The 23,389-nt window shown below is 36.5% G+C and overlaps 1 pseudogene; it reads left to right on the top strand.

The window, feature by feature from the left end:
- The first annotated feature begins 16,162 nt into the window (after positions 1 to 16,162).
- Positions 16,163 to 17,930, top strand: LOC114689876 (annotated as a pseudogene).
- The last annotated feature ends 5,459 nt before the right edge of the window (positions 17,931 to 23,389 follow it).

The following is a 23,389-nucleotide window of genomic DNA, read 5'->3' as shown; positions in this document are numbered from 1 at the left end:
TGTTGATATCCTTGTGAACACCATTGTATGAAATGAAATGCATCCATTTCCCTTGCTGACTCAAACTTCTGTCTTCAATCTGAATGGTTTTCATTTAACATGTGCTGGTTTGCATATCTTTAGGTGCTTTCTAATTCCAATTCAATTTGTTTGGGTACTTGTTTTTATACTTTAGCCTCATCATATTGAAAGGTTTTTCACATATTAGTTTAAACTTTGTCTCTTCTATCTTCTCCTCATCCCCTGCTTTGGGGGACAGCCACACTTGCTATATTAGTCAGTTAGATGGTTGTATTAGTCAGGATTCTCTCGGGCAGTGGTTCTCAACCTTCCTAATGCTGCAACTCCCTAATACAGTTGCTCACATTATGGTGACTTCCAACTATTAAATCACTTTGTTGTTAATTCAGAATTGTAATTTTGCTACTGTTATAAATTGTAAGGTAAGTATCTAATAGGTACAGGATCTGACATAGGACCTCTGGAGGTCATAACCCACAGGTTGAGAAACCATGCTGTAGAGTAATAGAATGAATCTCTCACTCACACATATATATGTACATATGTATGGGGACTTTTTAGAATGACTTACAGGCTGTAGTCCAGCTAGTTAAAAAATAGCTGGCTATGAATGGGAAGTCCAAAAATCTAGTAATTGCTCAGTCCTGGAGGCTGGTATCTCAGCTGATCTTCAGTATATGCTGGAATCCCTGGAGAACTAGGCTCTAACACCAGTGAAGGAATGGACTTGCCAGCAAGGTGAGGGGAAGCAAGCAAAGAGCAAAAGCTTCCTTCTTCATGTCCTAATATAGAGTTCCAGCAGAAGCAGTGGCCCATATTAGACCTGATTAAAGATCTGAATTAAACGTGTATCTTCTTCCTTAAAGGTCCAAACTGGAAGTAAATCTTCCCACTTCAAAATAAGCAGAAATTCCTCACAGGTGTCCCTTCTATTTGAGGATTTTAGTTAATTCCAGATGTAGTCAAGTTCATATCCAAGAATAGCCATCACAGTGATGCTCCACAAGTCTCCCTAGATCTTTTTGCTTTTAATTCATCTTCATTAATCTCTTCCCAAGACTCTAATGTCTTTCTTCAAGATTTTTCAATCTATGTTCTACCTGGTAAAATTTGCCGTTAATTCCTCACAATAACATTTTGTTTTGGTTTTTCTTTATTAAGAATTTTTTTCATTCATTTTACATACTAACCACAGATCATCCTCTCTTCCCTCTTCCTCCTCCCCACCAGCCTTCCCCCCCAACTTACTCCCATTCCCTGCTCTGAAAAAGTAAGGCCTCCCATGGCGAGTCAGCAAAGCCTGGTACATTCAGTTGAGGCAGGTTGAAGCCCCTCCCCGCACATCAAGGCTGTGCAAGGTGTCCCACCATAAGTAATGGGCTCCAAAAGGCAGGCTCATGTGCCAGGGACAGATCCTGATCCTTCTGTGAGGGGGCCCCTTAAGCAGACCAAATTATATAACTGTCTCGATTATGCAGAGGGCCTAGTCCAGTCCCATGGAGGCTCCACAGCTGTTGGTCTAAAGTTCGTGAGTTCCCATGAGCTTGGTTTGGTTGTCTCTGTAGGTTTCCCCATCATGATCTTGATTCCTCTTACTCACAAAATCCCTCTTCCCTCTCTTTGACTGGACTCCATCTTTGTAATTTTTCATCTCTGAATTTCCCTTTGGGCTTCTATTTAAAATTTATATATTTCTACCTGATGTTTCTGTCTTGATTATTATTTGTATTTATTTTTTTTTTTTTTAGAAAAGTTCTTGTTCCTTTTTAGTTTTCTGTTGAAAACTTGTTATTTAGAGAGGTGGCCCTGAGGTCATAAAAGTGGGAGAGCTGCTCCTGTCCTCCCCATCTCAGCACTTGGGCGAGCAGGGCCTGCACCTTGCCTGGGTGAGCCGTCCCAGAAGTTGTGAGCATGGGGAAGTTGTCCCTGCTACTCCTCTGTCACGTGGTGGCATGGGTGGGGAGAGATCTCTCCCCTTTACCACTTGTGCCTCACCATCGGCTACAGATGATGGAGCTGACCCTACTCCTTACTAGCTACAGCACTCAGGAAAGCAGGCCCTGCTCCTTGCCTGGGCAGCCCAGTGGAGCTGACCCTGCTGGTAAAGGTTTGGGTAAGCTGACCCTGAGGGTGTGAGAGTGTGAGACAGCTGGCCATACCTACCTCATCCGCCATGTGGTCATCAAGGGAACTGACTCTCCCCCTTACCAGCTGAAGAAAGTACCTCACCCTGGCAACACAGTAGAGCTGACCCTACTGAACAGGTGAACCAGCCCCGAGAACTTGAGCATGGCAGATCTGGCCCTGTCCCTAATCTGCCCTATGATGTGGGCTGGAGTGATTGCTCTCCCCACCTCTTGCCCCCTGTGGCAGGTGGGAGAACGCGCCCTGGGGTTAAAAGAGCAGGAGAGTTGTCCCTACCACTTGCCAGCTGTAGCACTTAGGAGAGTGACACCTTCACATAGCCATCACACCTGCACGTAGGCAACACAGTAGAGCTGGTCCTGATGGTCCAGGTGTGGGAGAGCTGACCCTGAAGGCACTAAAGCAGGAGAGCTGGGCTCACCCTTGCTCATGGCTGCAAGGGGTGAACTAGCGATGCTGGAGAGCTCAGCCTGATGGTAAGGACAAAGTAGAGCCGGTGATCTGACCAACCCTGTATCTACTGAGGCCCAGAACCATGGTTAGGAGTTGGCCCACCCCAACATCTACCCCATCTATGATCTGCAGGACCATGTGAAGGGGCCAGTACTGCAGACCCAAACCTGCAGGATCTCCAAGACACAGGGCAACAATAGGATATCTGAGAGGAGTCCCAGTGAGGGTGTAGCATCAATAGCACAGCAGAAACCAGAGGCCTAGAACCAGACCAATGACTATTTGCTATGAACACTTACAAGTAAAGGTATGTGGACAAAATGGTTTATTGCACGACTCACTGTGTCACACTACAGCTTCCATGAGATTTTTTCTTTTCTTTTTTCTCTTAAATTTTATTTTATTTGGGGGGGGAGAGATAGAAAGGGCAGAGGACAGATATAAAGGGACGGGGAAATGAATAGGATTGAGATACATTGTGAAAAACAGAATAAATAAAAAGAAAGTAAAAAAGAATAAACCTGTTATTTAAGTTCAAACAGTGTGGTAATAGGAAATCGGGCTCTCTGTCTTGCTTAAAGCTTACTCTTTCTATTTTGAGGGTTTTCATGGGCTATGTCTATGTCACCCTTTAGTCACAATGCAACACTAAGGTTGCCTTACATCTTTCCAGGGCATGTGTTATCACCTGTGTCTTTGTAGAAGCTGTTCAATTCCTGCATAAATAAGGTTGCTTTCCAAAGTCTTATCTTTTAATACCTGACCTCTAAAATGAGAGAGAGGGAGAGAGAGAGAGAGAGAGAGAGAGAGAGAGAGAGAGAGAGAGAGAGAGAGAGAGAAGAACAAACTGTGAAAAGAAGGTAGTCTATCTATTTCTTGTTATTTGGAGGGTAGGGTTGGCAGCAGTGCAGTGGATACTAACAATAGTGGTAGTGGCTTCCTTGTCCATAACTTCGGGGTAGCAAGCTGCAGTATTTAAGAAAGAAGTGCTCGTATATTTGGGTATTTTCCCCACCATGACACCTGACAGCCACTTCAAGAATTCTTCTACAGGTCTAAGATTAGAACAAGGGGTGTGTGACACGAACCTGTTAGTGTTGGAAGAACTGTGGTTGATGAAACTACCTACCACGTATTGTTAACTGTTTCCTGGGGAAGTCTCAGGCTTTCTCCAGCTGCATATCTGTTCCCTAGAGTTCCAGAGCAATTATGTCAGACCATTTGCTAGTGTGATTGCTGTGTATATTGGCCAACAGATTCCTGGCGAATCTAACTTTCCACTGCCTAGAGAGTCCTCTGCTCTCCTTATATTTCATTTTTACTTCAGGCATTCTGTTTAATTCTAGAACAAACTTGTCAGTTTATCTGAAACTTCCTGCGATCTTGCCTCAAGTTTGTGAAATCCAGGAAATAACTTGGGGAGAAGTGGCTTTTTAAATTTTAAAGTTGGATACAGAGGTATTAATTATTTTCTTCTAAAAGTTAGTTAATTCTATTTCATTTTTATTGTCAAAGGTAACAAAATTAATAGGGCATTAAAATGACTTATCAAAATATTTCTAACCAAAAACAATGTATACAAAATCCTTATTATAGTAATTCTCCTGGATATCCTAGGGATATTATTTTTCAGTGATGGGGATTTTCATGCTCTAGGAGATGAGCGAACATCCTGACCCCCATGCACATATGGCCAGTACTCACTGGAACTAATGTGTTATATGAGAAAAAAATAACATGGAGGAGGGAGAGTATTGGATTGCAAATAGAGGGAGTTTAGAAGATGGAAACAGAAATGGGAGCTATATAGCATCGAATTTCATTGGATAGATGTATGAAATTCACAAAACTAAAATAAATGGTAAAAAGAAGTGTTGTCTTGATCCTTGCCTTTTAATTTATAAATAAGGTATATATCTTCCTCCATTAGTCTTTCAAAATATGCCTGTGTTGTATGCATTATTGGCCTGTAAGCTGAGGTAGAAACATCACAGTCTGAAGGACGGCCTAGGCTATAGAGTGAAGCCAAAAGCAGCATCAGCTATTTACTGAGACTATGAGTCAAAAAGCAAGTGAACAGGGGCTGAGACTGTACCTCAACAGCACAGGTTTGCTTGGCATGCATGAGGTTCTGAGTTCAAACCTCTAGTATTGAATAAAATGAAATGCAGTTTCTCACCCTGCTGGTTTTGCAATAGAAGCTTTGTGTGTATTTCTTGTATTTATTCATAAGCATTTTGTTTTGACTGAGTGTGCCATAGGTGGAATACATTTTGAGCTTTATTTTCTGTTCCTATACTATTCAAATGTAAAAATACTATTTCTGACATTAAATTTATATTTGGTGATTTTGCTAAAATCATTTAATAAGTCTAAAGAGTTATTATAGACCCCTTAACACGTTCTTTATAAATATAGTGTACAGATATCTACACAATTTGCCTCTGTTGAATTCTGAAGCAGTTGCTCACACTACTAGTAAAATGTTAAACAAGGTGTGAGACTAGACAGACATCCAAGTTTGCTTCGGTTCACATAAAGACATTAAGGACACATACTATTAAAACTACTCACCATTGAAAAGTAGGATTTGGGAATAATCTGTTCATCATATCGAAGATGTAAGTTCATCTACTTGTTTTGGTCCTTGTATCATTAAATTCTGCATTTAATTAAATATTTTAATGCCTTTTTCTCCTTTTCTCATAGCCTTTCTCAATAAGTGTGTCAATAGGTTTAATTACAGGTTTAATTTAAATGCATATTTTAACATATAACCATTGAATGACTTCCAAATGAAGACTGAAACATCGTGTGTGTGTGTGTGTGTGTGTGTGTGTGTGTGTGTGTGTGTGTGTGTGTGTAAGTATATATATACTTCTGTTTTAAATATGGCAATGTCTAGTTTATGAGACAGGGTGGTCTATTGTGCCCCTTAAAAATCTTAATCACTTTCCCGCATTATGAGTAGTCTGTCCTTAACAAATGAGTTGGCATATGTTCCTTGCTATATTTTCTTCTGGGCTGTGGATAAGCCTAGCAATCACAAGTTTTCTCTTTTCAGTTTTGATAACACAATTTAACAGGGAAACATGTGGATTTACTTGCACTCTAACAATAAAGCATTGAGTCTTGGATTTTTTTAGAACAAGTGAATTTCCAGTAAAAGTGCAAATTGCTAAATAGATATTCAACTTCTTTTTATTGGGGTGTTTTTGTTTTTGTTTTTGTTTTTCTTCAGTATTTTGTTTCTGAGTGTTGCTCTTTTTGTGGAAGCAGTCAAATTTATTGGCATGCAGTGGATGATGATAGTGTATTCTTCTGCAACGTGATGGGGAACCTTTGCAATTTTGACATTGGGGTTCATATTCTCTTCTTGATGATGACTGCTAAGTGCTTATCCATCTTTTCAGTCAACCAACTTTGGACTAACAAAATTGTCTAGTGATCACTCTATTTCATTTAATTGATTTCCATTATAATTTTTTTACTGTGTATTAACTGCTTTGGACTTAAATTATTTTAATAATTCACTATTCTCAAAGTTAATCTCAAGTTATTGACTTTAGACCTTACTTTAGCTGCTAAGATTAGAATTTAAAACTAGAAAATTACTTTTAAATTCTGTTTTAACTGTATTCTAAGTGTACTGACAGTTTTAAACTATCAATCACTGAGAAATACTTTCTAATAGATCATGAAATTTAATGTTTGACTTGTAAAGGCATCCTCTTCAATTCCAAACTATTCAGGAGTTATTTAAGGTTTTTCCGTTTATGTTAAGTTTAATTGAATTTGACTTACATAAACAATGGGTGCTCTATGGCCCAGGTGCTATGCAAGTCATCAGGAAGGTCTTAGGGCAGAAAAATACGGTCACACTGATTGTTTCCTCAGCCCATGAAAACTAATCCTGTGAAGTACAAAAATTATTGTTGTGATGTTCTTCCAAAGACCTTCGTTCAAGCAATTTGATAACATTGTTCAAATCAATATCACTCCTGATTCTTATCTAAGTGATCAGTTAATGTTTTAGAGATAACTATTTAAGTCTATAATTACGGAATTACTTATTGATTCAATTTTGGCTATTTTTACTTATATATTTTCAAGTTCCATTATAAATACAATTTTAAATTGCCAGATTTGCCTCGAGAAAGAAATATTTGTCATCATGAATCTCTATATATCTCTGCTTGTACTGTTTACTTGAAGTATTGACTGTGACTATAACATACTGTAATTGGAAATACCTTCAGATCTTTCTAGTGATTCCCACCCACATGTACCTTTTACTGACTAGGAGTTTAGCCTAAATGTTTTTATATAATTAACTCCACTCTTTGTGGCCAGAACTTACTAATTTCTTATGAAAAACTTTGGTATTTATTCACAAATTTCCTCATAATATTATCTGTATTCATAGTTAAAGTTGTGTACAGAAATATAATTTATCTGTAATAAACTGTTCATTAAGTCTTCTTTACCAAACATTTGAATTTAATAGAATATGTTTAAAGTCTTATTTTAACACATTCTTCTTTACAATCACCTTTTGAAGCTGTGTAACATAACAATATACTTAATACTTTAAGATCTATGACATTAATATTTTAATACAACAGGATACTTTGAAAATGTTTAGGGAGAATTACTCCACTTTTTAATGTTTATGCTATAATTTTACACATAACACATCTATAGATATTATAGTTTATTAATATGATATTAAACTTGCTACTTAAATAGTCATATTTGTTTTAAAAATATGTACCTACTTATGTGTCATCCTGATTCCATTTTATTTCCTGAAACTTTAATGTTTCATTGCATATCATTCCTCTTAAATCTGTAAAAGCTTTCCAAGGCTGTGTTGCAGTCTGCTGGGACAAATTTGATTAGTTTCACTTTACCAGATTATATTTGCATTAGTTTTATTTTTGGAGACTATAATTGTTGAATATATAGTTCTTGACTGAGAATTCTTTTTTTTTTTCCAATACGTTATAAGTGGTATTTCATTGTTACCCACATGCCATGGACTGAGGAAATGTCAGCTGCCTTTGATTCATTGTTCTCTCTCATATGGTGATTGATTTTTCAGTGGTTGCTTTCAAAATTTCTTTCCATTTTTATTCTTAGCATTTTCTTGATATTTGGTGTACATACTATTATTAACAGTATTACTGTATTCATTCCATTTGAGGTCATGTTATTTACTTTAATTTTACTTATATTTCTGTCTATATTAGAGAAATTGTATATACATATACACATATGTGTGTGTGACAACAATTAATGATGAAGAAGGCTAGAAATTTGAAAGAGAGCAAGAAGAGGTATAGGGGAGAGGCTAGAGGGAGGAAAGGGAAGAGGAAAATGGTATTTAAATTTTATAATAATTATATTATAATAAATATTACAGTAATATATAATATAAAAGATATATAATATGTAAAATATATAATATAAATGAATATAAATAAATAAATAAATAAATAGAAATAATTTTATTTTAATCACAACGACAAAAGAAAAAAAATGAATGTAATGAGCCCCATAGTAGAGAATTTAAGTTGTATTTAAGTAGTAAAACTCAAATAGACTGTAAGTAGAATAGAGTGTTCAGGATGATTTATTTGAATAGCTACTGAAATGTGAATTTTTTATTCACTAAATTTGATCATTGACAGTTTCATATATGCATGTAATGTGTTCTGATTGCTCTCATTCCACCTTTTTCTGTCTCCCTTCTACCCCTGCTTACCTGCCCTCCCACCATGACTTTATAGGTATGAAACTATTTAGTGGAGCCTGTGTGCCTATACTTGTGGGTATAGTGAGAACTCCCCCTCTGAGAAACCAGTATTAGCCAATAGTTTAGCAATGAGAGGTAGTGTCCCATGAGTCCCTCCCTCATTTGTGATTCAGTATGAGTGCATGCAATCTTGTGTAGGTCTTGTGTAGGTCCACAAACAGTGACTTCTCTGAAACCATTATTGTAATGGTTGTCATACCTACAAGATAGTACTTGGAAGCCATTCTAGGTTCCTCCAACTTTTACTTTTATGCTGCTTCCATTCTGTCATATTCCTCAGAGAGGTTGGTGTCAGTGTCCCCTTTGGAGCTATAAACTCAGTCTCACTTAATTTTAAGTTGCAAAGAGAAGGCAGAAAGAATTCAGTGGGTCAAGCCTTTATGCCAGTTTGGAAAAAAAAGTGTGTACTTGAGATCAAACAGGTAAGGAAGTAGTGAGAAGTTTACAGACATAGAAGACAATGTATACAAATGAACAATCTACATGTCTGTATAAGACATGTAGAACATGTACAGACATCAGTGTCTAGAAATACAAAACAATCAAGAATGAATCATAGTCAATCAGTTATTTTTAAGTAGCCAGGTAACTGAGACTAATCGGTTGTTGTTATTATTATTATTATTATTATTATTATTATTATTAATGGCTTTGACTGTGTGGATGTGTGGGTTCAGGTACATTTTACCAATCTTTTGTCAATTCATTTTCTTGTCTGTCAAAAATAGTTTACTTACTTTGGAATAATGACAAACTTTTGTTCAGGAAAACAGCATTATGATAAGTGCTCAGCCATCTAGAGGACTTAAATACAAAGAAGCAAAGGTACCTAAATTGCTAAGATTGTATAATTGTACATGTATGAACATTAGTTATATATAACTTCTATTATATAAATTATTTCATTGACAACTGAATAAATTATGTAAAATATATCAATTATGTAATTACAAGAGCCAATGAGAATGAGATTTGTGTTTTACACTTGTATACATTTGGTGGACTGCTAATGCTCTCTCTTCAGTAACATTCACTCTATAGTGGTCCAAAGAAAGCCTTGAAGGTTTTACATCCTGTTCTAATAAGATAGTAATATATATTATTTCTGTAATGAAATTTTCTAAAAGTGCTTTGTGTTCTTTTTGATTAAAAGGAACTAATTTTATACATGTGATCATTGCAAAGACTTCAAACTGAAGACCATTGAAGGTTTTTCACTGAGAATTTTCTCATCTATTTTAAATTTCTCTATTTAATTTTCACAAGGACTGCCTTTATTTTACTGTTAGAGCTGGCGATACTGACTTAAAATTATCTACCTAGAGATATCTTTTCTTATAATACATCTACTTCCACTTTTGTATTTATATTAAATCCTAGGGTTTTTTGGTATATGATTGAACTGAGAGTTCAATCAGGTGACTGTCTAAGAAGAGGTCACCAGTTTATTAATATTTCAACATTTCCCTTAGGCAATCTTTAAAGCTATTGCCATTAAGTGAAAGATTTAGGAATAAACTGATACTAGATACGAGAAATATCATTGTAATGATGGACAATAGCACTATTTTGCAAGGATGTCAGCCAGAGTATTTATTACTTCTCTTTTTATATCATTGAGACATGAATTATAAATGATTAAGCTCTCCTTAAGATAGGTATATTACTTTAGAAATTAAAGTATTTTATGTGTTCCCATTAAAGGAACAGAGCTATATAAAGATTCCTTGTGATATTTCAAAGCTCATGAAATGTTGCCATTTTGAAACAATAAATAAAATGCAAAATAATAAGATTCTTTTCAAATAAGTCACTGTCATGAAAATTATTCTTTAGTTGATTTGATTGCCTAACATGCTTATATAAAGGAGTTGAAAATTATGCATGCATTGCTGATATTAACTGTATAAGCTGTTCACATAGAATTGTTACCTGACATAGAACTAATAAGTTAGTTCAATGCATTTATTGTATTAAAGCATATTAGTCATGTCACAGATGATTTCATTTTTTTTCAATGGTATACATAAAAGCAATTTTCTCTTGGGGGAAAATGATTACTTTAATTTGATTCTGCATAACTTCACTGTCTTTGTTATCGCTGTGGAAAATATGAGCAGGGAAATGACTGAAGACAGTTGAACATCAATGGAGAATCGGAGTGCTAGGCCCTGATGCTGCTCACCAATGCAACATCTACACACTTTTGCTGTTCTCTTTATTAGCATATTTTGTGTGTATGAATTTGGCCAAGTAAATAATTCTCTATAGGCTCTAGCTTTCCTAAGAGTTATTTGGGGGAGAGTAACAATATTTATAAATTGAGACATGTATGGAGATTCAACAAATTAATTGTGAAGCACTGTAGCTCAAATACTCTTGGTTGAAATCTCTGTAATTTAGTTTCTCTGTGTCTGAAGTTTTTTCGTTGCTGATATCATACAACCAGTGGAAATTTCCATACTATAAAACTTGGTGTTGTGTAAAAGTTTGCTAAAAGTACTACATACATTTGCTTTCAAGTTATTTATGTAAGTTATACAATGATACCTAAATGAATCTAATTTATAAATTTGAGTCACACCCCTAAGATTCTGTGCATGAAAATATTCTAAAATTTAAAAATAATTTCAAAACTCAAACACAAAATGCCAAGAATTTCTTTCTACTCAGCAGTCAAAATTAATTTATAGTATTCAGCCTTATTATTATGAATCAATGTTTTATTAAAACATAATTTTTAATCAGAGAAATTTCCAATTTCTTTAGAAAATGTCTATTAGAATTATAAACAAATACAAGGTGAACTAATTCATTTACCTGGACTCCAGACTTAGTTGGTAGTTAGGCATTAGTGGTGCAAATATAAGACATCTCAAATGAAATCAGAAGCACTATACAGCAGAAGGGTGACCTTTTTAGGACCCTTGGTTGATAGCAAGAGTTTCCTGTTTCAGTTAAGGAATCTAGACATCACAGTTGTCTGGGCAAGTCATTAAATAAGGATTTCTTTTAGCAGAAAAAAAATCCAAACTGCATCTAACACTGTGGATATAAATCTCTGCTAGCTTGAGGAGTTACTAGTCATCAAGTCTTAGGTAAGGTTACTGAAGACAAAGTTACATTCAAGAAGTGAATACGACCACATAGAAAGCAAAATCGGATAGGAGAAGACTTCAGTGAAACACCAGGCATTTCCAATCTGTGACCTTTTAGCATATATTTTAGGAAGTTGATGCAAAACCATTTTCATTAAAACATTTAGCTGAGTTTGAGCATATTCTGAACAGATTGTTACCCAACTATTACACTATTATAGATAACTAAGAGATTTTCCAGCTTTACAAGTGGGTGTCAAATTTAAATTTGGTGAGGGACAGGAACAGTGAGTGAATGGCAGATGTCAGGACATTATTGCCATAAAAGTTAATAACTGATACTAGAGTTTTTCTGGTCCTGCCTGGCCCACAGTCAGGACAAATCTCTCTCACCCGCCAGTCCCACAGCCACTCAGACCCAACCAAGTAAACACACAGAGACTGAACAACCTGGACATGAGTGGGGGTAATGAATGGTGAGGGTCAAGAGAAAGAGAGCGGGAGATCCCAGCTGAATCAAGAACTGAGAGGGAGAACAAGGAATAGGAGACCATGGCAAATGAAGACCACATGAGAAAAGGAAGAAACAAAGTGCTAAAGAGGCCCACAGAAATCCACAAAGATACCCCCACAATAGACTGCTGGCAATGATCGAGAGACAGCCCGAGCTGACCTACTCTGGTGATGGGTGGCCAAACACCCTAATAGTTGGGCCAGAAACCCCATCCAAGACCTGAGGAATCTGGATGCAGACATCAAAGGCTAGGCTCCGGGTGGAGCTCTGGGAGTCTAATTAGCGAGAAAGAGGAGGGTTTATATGAGTGAGAATTGTTGAAATCAAGGTTGGATAAAGCACATGAACAAATAGCCAAATGAATGGAAACACATGAACTATGAACCAAAGGCTGAGGGGCCCCCAACTGGATCAGGCCCTCTGAATAGGTGAGACAGTTGATTGACTTGATCTGTTTGGGAGGCATCCAGGCAGTGGGACCGGGTCCTGTGCTCATTGCATGAGTTAGCTGTTTGAAACCTGGGGCTTATGCAGGGACGCTTGGCTCAATCTGGGAGGAGGGGACTGGACCTGCCTGGACTGAGTCTACCAGGTCGAACTCAGTCCTCAGTGGGAGGCTTTGCTCTGGAGGAGGTGGGAATGGGGGGTGGGCTGTGGGGAAAGAGAGGGGGTCAGAAAGGGGGAGAACAAGGGAATCTGTGGCTGATATGTAGAACTGAATGGTATTGTAAAAAAAAAAAAAAAAAAAAAAAGAAAAGAAAAGAAAAAAAACTGTATGGTCATGGCAGACTTCTAGCTAGCTGTTCTTATATCTTAAATTAACCCATTCTATTAATCTATAAGTTGCCACGTGGCTCATGGCTTACCAGTATCTTAACATCTCATGGTGGTGGCTGGCAGCGTGTCTCTGCCTCAACCTTCCATTTCCCAGAATTCTCCTCTCTACTTGTCCCACCTATACTTCCTACCTGGCTACTGGCCAATCAGCATTTTATTTACACAGAGCGATATCCACAGCAAATACCTGTGTTGTATCTAAATGCAAGGACAACACAAGGAGGAGAGTGTAGAGGCCAGAGAATTAGAGATGGTCTGTGAGAACACAATAGCCATAGAGAGTGACTAATAGAAAGGTTGAAGACAAAGAAGAAAAGTCATGAAAGGATAGCGGTGTTGTATATGAGCAGAAAACTGGAAGAGAGCATTCAGGAACAGTAAAGAACCATCCTGAGGGAAGAGGTATCCCTTTCAGGCTCATTTATGCATTTAATCTCCATTCATTTAGTAAAGGTGTAGCAAGAACTGGTCTGTCCTTTCATATAAAGTGCACAAAACAAAGATGTGGCTTATAATAAACAAGAAAAGCAGAAAAGGAAGAGGCAACAAACATGAGCAAAATATATAAGACATGAAATGGAATCAAGTAACTCAAACTTTTTTTGAAAAATGCAAAATGAATTTGTGAGTTTCAGGAGTAAGGAGTTAGAATTTCTAGTTAGATGGGGCCATTTGAATAATAATGATTGAGAAAAGTTTTGAAGATACTTTTCTGCACAACAGCCATGACTAATATGTTAGCAGAAGAAGAAGAAGGAAGCTGCTGTTACTGAGAAGAGAGTGAATAGAGGAAGAATAAATGATGTCAAAGGAACAGCCCGGATCAAGATCTCACAGGATCCAATAGGATCCTGAAGATGTCCTAATTCTTGTTCGGAGTGAAGCAACTGGTTTCAGCTAGAGGAGTTAGATGGTACTCTAATAAAAGAGGAAGGATATAACGCAAGCAGCAAATTAAATAAGGAACTTACAGAGATGATCAAGGTGAAGGATTATGTCTTTAATGAAGGTGAATGAAGCCCTTCTTGTTGGCTTGGAAGTTGGATGTGAGAGAGACTAATCAAGAATGATTGAGCTGTTTTGCTTTTGAGTAACTGGAATAATGGAGTTACCAAAATTAAGATGATGGATGTGAATGTAGCAAGTTTAGTTAAAGTCAAGAGCAAGAAATAAAAAGCATATGAATTAGAAATGAATGAAGTTGTTTGTATATGACATGCTACAGACTCACGATTATGTGTAAAAACCTATGTCCCTGAATAACACAAAACAAACTGTTAAACTAATGAATTTCATACAATTTGAAGAAGCAGAATTATCATATAAACATCACTATCATTTGTGTTTATACTAACAACAAATTATTAGAAGAAAAATTAATCCTATTTACTGTAGCATAACAAATAAAGCCCTTAGGTATGAATTTAATCAGGGAGGTGAAAGATTACTGTAAAAAAAACCTGTATAAGACACTGATCAAAGCAATTTCAGAAGATGCAAATGAAGGAATCACATATTCATAGATTGTACTAATTAAATATTATAAAAATGTCCCTCCTTCCCAGTGTGATCTAGAAAATCACTGGAATCCCAATCCTTTTCACGGAGGTAGAAAAATGATTCTAAAACTCATAAGAATTTACAAAAGACCTTAGATAGCTCAAATGAGCAAAGCTGTGGTGAAAGATGCCCCATTGAACACTCAAGCAGCATGGTTTCATAGACAGGAAGGCAATTTGATATTTAGGACAAAATGTAAACTGAAAACACCCATTTTAAGGTAACTAACATATAAATGCTATGTAAAGCTGGAAAACTAAATTAAATTGCCATGATAATGAGTCTAGTCAAAGGCAAAAGAAGGATTTAAGTAGTGTCACAACAAATCAGTTGGCTATCATAGAATTCTCTCATTGGTGTTGTGAAAAGAATAAGTAGAACTTCCCTAGGCCCTGATGTTTAAATCTGTAGCATCTAGGTAACAAGATAGGCTCTATAATCATTTTATAATAGGCCATTTGCCAAATGTTTTGGGAACACTGCTTGTGAATTTGTTGTGAATTCTGATTCTAATCAAGCAACTGCTACTCTGTCCCTTACGATGTAGGCATGCCCAGCATGCTTCATCACAGCAAGTAGCCAAGAAGGCAGAAGGTACATGTGTTGGGAATGAGTGACAGGGAGTCAGTTTCATGATCCAGTAATCTAATCCAGAATGTACTTTGTCATAGTCTGTTTTTTAGAAGCAAGTAGTTAGCTCCAGACTAAATGCCAGGGAGGGGATTAAATAGAAAGTGAATACTGAGAGGTAGAATCAGTGAGACCTGTATCATCAGTTGCCTAACACAGAGCCCATATTATTAAATAAAGCATATGTAGTATTAAGACTATTTACCAACAAGCTATGATCCCAATTTCTTTTTGATTAGTTTCATTTTTATGTTAGTGTATATGTGTGCATGTGTGTATGAGAGAGAGACAGAGAGACAGAGACAGAGACAGAGAGAGACAGAGACAGAGAGACAGAGAGAGAGACAGAGAGATAGGAGAGGGGGAAGAGGGAGGGAGAAGGAGACAGACAGAATGTGTTATATGCACATGTGATATATGGTACCTAGGAAGGCCAAGGCAGACACTAATATCATTCTGTATCACTTTCTATTTATTCCTTTGTGGTTATATCTCTCCTTGAGCCTGTAGTTAGGCTGGGAGCCAGCAAGCTCCATCAATATTATTGTTTTCACTTTCCACAGTGATGCTTTTGCAGGTACAGGACCACATGTGTTTTTTAAAATGCATTCTGGGATTCAAACTCCCATCCTCATGCTTTTGTACCAAGCACTTAAACATTGGCCACTCTCTCCATTTATTCACTCCCTTGATTTCCTTTCTGTACTCCTAGAAATATCATCTTTTCTTTTTCAATATTCTTGATTCTTGACATTTCAGTCAAGAATTATATGCAATTTTACATGTTCCTCACTCTTAAGAAATTGATTTCCATGCAATTTCTAAGTTTGTCCTATTAGCTCCAGCCATCTACCAACCATCTATTTGCAATCTTTAGTGTTTCATGAAGAGCTTCCAATATATTTGTTGTTTGATCCATTAAGGAATTTGACACATTTAAACTAAATGGCCTTATCCATGGAAATTCACATAAAACATGGGGGAAAGTTACTGAGGGTTGTATGTAAAATATGTAGCTGTGATCATAGTGTAAGTGTTATTTCATCACTGCTTTTCAGTTGCTATAACTAAAGAACTCACGTGGAAATGAAAATGAATATACATCTATTCTCTCACAAGAAGGCTTACGGCATACTCAAGGAAACTCAGATTACTGTAAGCAATGCACTCCAACTATTTAGCTGGATAACACTGCTATTTTTTTCTTCATCCTTCAGCTTTCTTGGCTGATCCTTCTTGTCATTTTCGTGTTGTAGCCTTGTTTCAGGTTCCCACTGCCAACAGCTGGGATAATCTCTTCCCCAACATCTGGATCTGCCACCAAAGTTTACCCCTGTGCAACAGCTAAACACAGATGCAAGTCTGATGATCTCTAATTACCAGGTCGGCTGTGCATTTGCCTCTCAGTTGGTGACAGATTGGAGGAGATTTTAATAGAATACCTACATTCATATAATGTTTTTCATCACGCATATCTGAAACAAACACTTTCCAAAAATCTACTGTAAAACCGTTTCCCATACTTCTGTCACTATCATTGCAAAGCAGTCCATGGAGGTGGGATAGATGACAGGTTTTTTTTTTTTTTAATAAGAACATAAGGTAAGCAATTTAAAAGTCATCAATAGATTGTAAATTAAATGTGTAATTTAACCAGTAAGCATTAAACAGGAAGGTAATTGCAGAGTGGTGGAGCTTTGGCTGTGGCTCCTAAGAGAGCAGAGTGGCAAGAAGTTTCATTGCTGTGCAGACTGGGAACGAGAGGGTTCCAACCAGAAGACACATTCCATGCAAAGACATATACATTATCTGTGCTGTAATAAATCCACCAGTCTAAAAGGATATTTGACTTTTTCTACACTTCTTAAACATACACCTTGAGAAAAAATATACTTACTGTGTTTTGTTCCCAAGCACAAATACTATAGTTCTGAAATTCTTTTGAGTAGAAATGATCATTCATCTCTAACAAAAAAATTAAAAAGTTAAGAACTTTTATAACTGCACGTCCATACTCATTTTAAAATAATATAGTATATTATATAAAATAGTTAAATTATAAATATCCAGATATAGTGTAATAGATACTGAAGGGAAAAAAAATCTCAGGTTCTGTCTGTGTGAGATCGCTGCTTTTTAAAAATACGATCTTTCGAGAGTCCAGAGTCTTTCCGATGAATGGGCCATGGTGGCAGCTGTAGGAGCAGAGATGGAACAACCCCATTACGCTAAAGAAGAAAGCCTGGGTTTGGCTGGCCCTACTTTTGGGGGTCCTACTGGAAACTGCCTGGGCTTGAAGGAGCCAGGATCTACACTGTGGAGCTTTCAGGGCTCTGGCGGATGAATTAGAGTGGGAAATTGCCCAGGTAGACCCCAAGAAGACCATTCAGATGGCATCCTTCCGAATCAATCCAGATGACAGCCAGTCAATTGTGGAGGGGGTACCTTATGCCCACTCAGAGGCCCACCTCCCAGAGTTGCCTGAGGAGGTGTGTGACAACATGAAGGAGTATGGGGAACAGATTGACCCTGAAACCCACTGCTAGAACTATGGACGTATTGTGGGCGGGAATAGAGAATCCAGTAAACTAGACTCACAGGGCATCCGAATTGATTCAGACACCAGTACATGCTCAAGTTTGCCTGTGAGAGTATCGTGGAAGAGTATGAAGATGAACTTTTGATGTCTTTTCCCGAGAGGCTGACAATGTTAAAGACAAACTTTGCAGGAAGCAAACAGATCTACGAGACCATGCCCTGCACAAATCACGTGATGAACTATGAATCTTCGGAGCAGCTTAGACCAACTAGATGGAACACCCCTAGAAGGGGATGGTGGTGGCATTGCCGTTTATATTATGTTTTTATGAAAATGAGCTGAAAAAAATGTCTGAAACCAAAAAAAAAAAATCTTTCAGTTTTTGTAAGATTCTCCAAGACTCCATTTGTTCTACTGGCAGATTCTATTAATTTTAAAGGGAATTTCCCAGCTAAATCTAAGTTTATGTTTCTGCCTCCTTGATTGCATCACTCACATAGAAATAAAATCATTTCTCAAGTGCTGTTGGCCTTTCTTAACATCATCTCTGTTTATCCTGGGACATCTAGTAGGGATTCTGGGCTCTCTCTGTTGTCTTCATCTTAAACCATAAGGACTTGAATCCATTATTTTGCACATGCTCCATCTATGGCCTATGTTGCCAACTTCTTTGTCTAACCTTTATTTTTTATGTTTTCTAATTACTGTAGCTTAATGTTTATGCACAGAGATTTTGAAGCCAGGTGGAATATATATTCATGTTGGCTTTTATACATACAGATAGATGTTAATTCTATAAGATATTCTAAATTATGTTAATTATGGGCAAGGCAGTCCCTTAGCTTCAAATATTTAAACTCAAAATAGTATAATAATGTATATTGACATGGGATTGTTAAATTCCATTGCATTAAATTATTAAAATAAATAGTAGAAGAAGTTAAGTGACTACAAGGATGGTTATGGCGGTGATAAAGAGCAGCCAACTGTTGACACCCAACAGGAAGGCAATTCTGTTCACACAAAGCATAAAAGAACTCAGACATGTAAGAGGTAGAAACAGAAGACAGTGTTGCATATATTAAAATGCCTGGCATTAAATGGTAACTATATCCTAATTACAGTGAGATTTTACATATCCATCAAATATGAATTCAAATTAGAATTATTTAAACACTCATATATGTCATTTCTCAAATGTAGTGTTAAAAATGAGACTATATTGCCAATATTACCACAAAAATAGAGTTGTGGGTATAGATTCATTGATCTCTATGACCCCAAGTGAAGGAAAATGATTATTATCCATCTTTACCATTGTGTCTGTGTCAAATTTTTCTCATTTTTAAATGTCTTTCCCTACCCCCCTCTGACTTAAAGTGAATGATCAATATTGGTTGATTGACTATATGACATATCTTTATTTGTCATGTTCATCTTGAGATGAATCATAGTCTTTTTCCATTGCTTTCAGAAACCCAACAACTTCAGCAGTTTTTTCCTAAGCAGAAAATGATGGAAGTGGTTTTTTTTTTTTTTTATTCCTTGGAGGATACTTGAGTAGAAACAACATATTGCATAAGTTATCTGTGTCTTCTACCTTATTGCTCCTTGAGAAGTACATTTACATTCAAATAAACTTAGAGGAATAGCAAAACATATATAGTGTCTACAGTGCCAAAACACTGCACCAATTTTAATTCATTCAACCTTTATGTCAATATTGTAAACCTTCAACATTGCACCCCTGGGGCGATTATAAGCAGACATATAAATCATGCACCTCAAATTTTGCCTAGCAATAAACACTCAGCTGCTGAGTAAAAATTTGTATGCCATTTCTCAGTACCTCAGTTTCCTTTGCTAAGGTTAGGCTATGACAACTAAGGCTTGAGAAGACACATGGGAGCATTACAAGGCAGATGAAAAGGTCTTCTTGGGATTGGATCTGGTATGAGGAAATAATCTATAAAATAGATGAAGTCAGCTAGTTACTCATTCAGAAAGGAGGCTGAATTTAAATGAAAGAATATATATAGGATCCTGCAAGAGAAAAACTAAAGCCTATGAGAATCAACAGGAGTTGCATGTGGTCATTTGACCCACCTTAGATTTTCAGCATAAGCCTCAAGGATGTAGTTCACTTGGTAGATAAACTCAAAGGGTTCACATGTTGACAGCAATAACTTTGGCTGAGGAAGCTTACAGAGAGGTGGGAGCTCTGCACTAGCTGTGTATTGAGGATGTTCACCTAATTGATTGTAGAAGCCTGGTGAGAGTGTTCGTGGTTACTGGCAAACTCACTGTGCTTCTGTGAGGATGGCTCATCAGGAAAGTCAAGTCCTTCTCAGAGTTGAACTTGAAGTTTTCAGTGATTATTAAACTATTCTTAGAAAGAGGACAGTGATCCTATATAAAACAATGTTATAAAATCTAACATGTTGTGATTAGAGAAAAATGGCAGCATTTATATTTAAGGCCATAATTCTTGGGAAGACAGCACTTTAAAGTCTGGTTTCAGTAGAAAGACCTCCTGCCCAGTTCTGAATGGAGAGTGATCTGTGAAGAAAGAATGAAATACTGATACCCATAATAAAATGAAAGACGTATTTCTTTGATAAGGAGAATAATTGCACTATCACCATCCAAACCTCCCCAAACAGCTCTCTCAACAGGTACCAATTGTTCTAATGCCTGAATCTTTGGTGGGTGTGTCTCACCATACTACTATTACAGAGTATGAAAATATTTTAAAATCCATTACAGTTACCCTAAATATCACAAAAATGTCACTATATACAAGCACTTGTATTATTATTGTAGAAGGAATATGAGATACATACATGTCCCACAGGCCAAAAGAGTTCAGCAAAATCGAAGCAGTTTACTGAAATAGTAAACTACCCAGTCAGGCCAGTTGTGTTGAAACAGCTTAGAGAAACTCAGGTTATTTTGCTGAACATAATTTGTGTGTTTCTGGGTTTTTCTTCATTTATATGCTGGCTGGTTTCTCTTTGGTTTCTGTATCAGAGCTTGTAGTAGACACTGTAGTGTAGCACTCAGTTTTGCTCTTTAAATTTTGGATGCTCATGTTCCCCAACTGCTCATGTCTCACGGGTAAGGTCTATTATTTTTTCTCTCTCTAATATCTGTAAGTGGAATAGATGAACTCACTTAATCTATGCTTCATTCCAGAGAGAATCCTTAGAAAGTGAGGAAAATTATATTTATGATTATATATTTATATTCTTAATATATGTTATAAGAACATGATTGCTGACAAATGGTATATATCTCTAACTTTTCATGGCTGTCTGAACATAAGAACCCTGTATCAGGCTCTTGTCCATGTGAGGACACAAATGTCCATTCCTTTTATCTCTTTTTGAACAAACTGACAGTTGACCATTGCAGACCACATCCATCCTGATATTTCTGATGAATCCTGTCTTGACACTGATAAACAATTTACGATCCGAGGAGACCTTTTCCAATTAACTTCCAAGTTTCTGTCCCATCATCTTTCTTCTGAAATGTTATGCAGGACAGCACTCTTGATACAGATCAACTGGGAGGAGCTGGTAATGCCCAGCATAGAGACAGTGACCACAGTCATTAGCATCGTCAATAGCATTACATCATATTCACATTACATTACATCCCAGTTCATTTGCTAAGTTTAAGGGAATCCATTCTGTGTAAAGGAACAAGAATATTCATTTCCTATCCTCAAAGCCAATAAGTACGTGCTGCTATAAAGGCTGAACCAAACATATATATTTTTGCAAATATATTTGCTATTAATTTCAGGAAACCAAAAAAAGACAATTATTTAGTATCAACAAACTTATAGTCATCTCTATTCTTGCCCTTAATTGTGAATTTAATTATGTGCCATACACTTTTCTAATTCAGAAAACTAGATAGAGATGTGTTTCTTGACATCTGACTAGTAGGAATAAATAGAAAATAGGCAAGGTGTTTTTAAGGGCACCAAAAACTATTAGAATTTATAGATAACCTAGTTCGGGCCTTTAAAAAGGTAAAGCTTTTAAGTGGAGCAAGCATTGCTCTACTTAAATTTTTACATCTAGAATAAAACATAGAAGTAGAGTTCGGATGCGCTGAGTCTGTGTCCACACTGTCTTTGCATTGAGATATTGAAGCAGTGATTCTGTTACTTAGTGAGAATCTCCATAATGCCAGTGTCATCCAGATGATATGGGACTCACAGCCAGGTGCAGCAACATTGACAGTGCACATGGGCCCAATCAAGAGTGCCATAGAGGTAACTTACTGCCAGAATATGGCATCAGCATAGAGTGATAAGGACTAATTGTACACACACACACACACACACACACACACACACACACACACACACACACTTTTGGTCTTGTTTTATAGATAATAAACAAACAACATGCAAAGGGAACGAAGCAGCCTGTTACAAACACGTAGTCAAAGCCTGGGGAATACCTGCACCAGAGGCTACAGGAGACATTTGTGATGACTCGAGGATGATGTCTTCATTGTTTTAAACAATGATTTTACTAAGAATATTTAGAGTAACATTTACTTTGTTCACCCATCCCAAGTAGTGAGGACTTCTGATAATACAGTGTTCTGTTTGATGCCCTCTATATTAACTGAACTGGTCAATTTACAATAGAACTTTCAGTTTCATCTCAGTCCAAATGCTATTTTCTTATCAGAAAGAGATGTCAGGTCTGTATTCGAGTTCTACGTTTCCCTTTTCCTGAAATTACAAAGGGAGACAAAACCAGAACGTGATATTTCTAAATTCTATATCTTGTTTCAGTATCAATTATCAATAAATTGCAATGACAACATTTTCTTTCTTCACATTCTAGAGATTCTCAGGGTATGTCATGAACTGTAAGTAAAATATTTTATTAATTGTTAATACATAAAATACTGTCCATATTCTATCTTCAAAAAATATGTGTGGTGTATGTCTGTGTGTGTATGGTACTGGAGTTCAAATTAGGACCTTGTTCTTAGTATGGAAATATTTTAAATGAAATGGTTAATCTTATTTGGAGTTTTATAAAAATCATAAAATAAATTGCATACAAAATACCCATCTTATTATTTCAAGCAAAGAAACCATTTCCTTGAAGAATTTTATTCCTTGCTAATATATCCTGGCTTTCTTACACATACAAACCTTTTGCATTCTCATTCTTGATCAGGAAACACATATGCTCTGTTTCTCTTAATGAATTATAAATGAAATACAAGAATCATTCATAGAAACTATAATATCAGAGGAATAGGTTCCCGATCACAGATTTTATCCCAATAATATTTTTTATCCACAAATAAAAAGTCAAATTTATTCTTATTGCTTTGCTTATATTTAAGATCTCTTCCTTCTCCCAAGTGCAGTTTACTGCTAATGACAAGAAAATATTTGCAAGCCTGAAATAGGCCATATATAATGTGATATAATAAAGAATGTTTATAGAGATAGCATATTTGTAATTATATTTAGTGAGATCATGGAGATGGATGTAAAAACCTGCCATTGTGTATACAGAGCCAGTGTTTTCATAATTTGTTTGCCATAATATTGAAAAAAAGGAATTTCAGTAATGACTTATATAGAAACCATGAAGTACTGTAACTATAATGAATAAGGCAAATATTTTCAGCTGTTCTCTATCGCATCAATAAATGCATTCTTTCAAATATTTGGCTTTAAACATTGGTATCTTGACACTCTTTCCAATGACCCTAAATGAGGCAAG

Source organism: Peromyscus leucopus, chromosome 8b (assembly GCF_004664715.2).
Source record: "Peromyscus leucopus breed LL Stock chromosome 8b, UCI_PerLeu_2.1, whole genome shotgun sequence".
Lineage (NCBI taxonomy): Eukaryota > Metazoa > Chordata > Mammalia > Rodentia > Cricetidae > Peromyscus > Peromyscus leucopus.
The sequence above is the reverse complement of the archived record's forward strand: the minus strand, read 5'-3'. Positions and strand labels throughout refer to the sequence as shown.